This window comes from Nannospalax galili, unplaced genomic scaffold, assembly GCF_000622305.1.
Source record: "Nannospalax galili isolate Female #2095 unplaced genomic scaffold, S.galili_v1.0 scaffold1346, whole genome shotgun sequence".
Classification (NCBI taxonomy): domain Eukaryota; kingdom Metazoa; phylum Chordata; class Mammalia; order Rodentia; family Spalacidae; genus Nannospalax; species Nannospalax galili.
This window is the reverse complement of record NW_008353880.1, coordinates 1-1071: the sequence shown is the minus strand read 5'-3', so window position 1 is coordinate 1071 and position 1071 is coordinate 1.

Sequence of the window (1071 nt, the reverse complement as noted above, 5' to 3'; positions counted from 1 at the left end):
GCAGCAGAATCTGTCCAGAGGGTAAGGCAGACAGTGGGATGGAGAAGTCTTAACTTTCAGGTTGTCTACTTCCTCTGGGAAAATCTCCCATCCAACCTTCGTCCAGGTGGTTCCATCACAAATGCAGAAGCTCCCTCTGAAGAAGCAGATGAACAACAGAGTAAAAAGCAGAGATAGCCCTTGGTTAGACATCTTTCTGTCTTAACTGGGAAGAAAATCTTGAGCTAAAAAATTGGTCAGACAGAGCAGCAAATGCCCTGAGAACTAGTTAATGTGGTTTTCCTGTCAAGGCCTTTCAGTTAATCCTGAAGGTCAGTCAGTTATTCCAGCAAAATACACAGTGAGGATCATTGTTACATCATCAGTAATAGTGACTCAGGGAAAAGTTCAGTGACATCATAACAAATGCACTGGAGTTAAAGAGGCTAGGCTTCTTGAAAATGAATAATTTACTAGTATCTTACCAGCTAATAATTTCTACTGTAGATATGCAGTCACATTAATAAAATCTCACGGAAAGAGCAGAGGGCAATGAAGTCTTGTTACATAGCAGCAGGTTTGGCTGAGTTGGGTCCTGCCCTTATATGAGAAACAGAGCCTGTAGGGGCCACTTGGCTATTTAGATGCAGAGATTTCTGCACCAAATGTTGAAGAAATATATTGATTTTTTTTTCTTGTTGTTTATAGTAAAATGTGAAAGAGATAAGATGAGGGAAGAGACATTCAATGAAAGGGAAACAGAACTTGGTGATGTGGGGACTCCTCAGTATACCCAGATTACAGGAGAAGCTGCTGTGGTTAGGAAGTGCCTGCCCCAAGGCCCCTGGGTTGAAAGCCCTTGAAGCCCTCAGCTTGGTGCTGTTAGGAATTGGGGACTTTAATAGGTGGGGCCTAGTCTGGGGTCGTGGAGATGTGTTTGAAAGGATTAGTGGGATTTCAACCCCTTCTTGCTCAGTACATCTGTTCTTAACCATGTCTTTGTGTCTATGAGTTCCCTGTTAGAACATGCTACCTTATCACAGGCACAAAAGTACCAGCATCAACCATCCAGGTACAGAAACCTCTGAAACC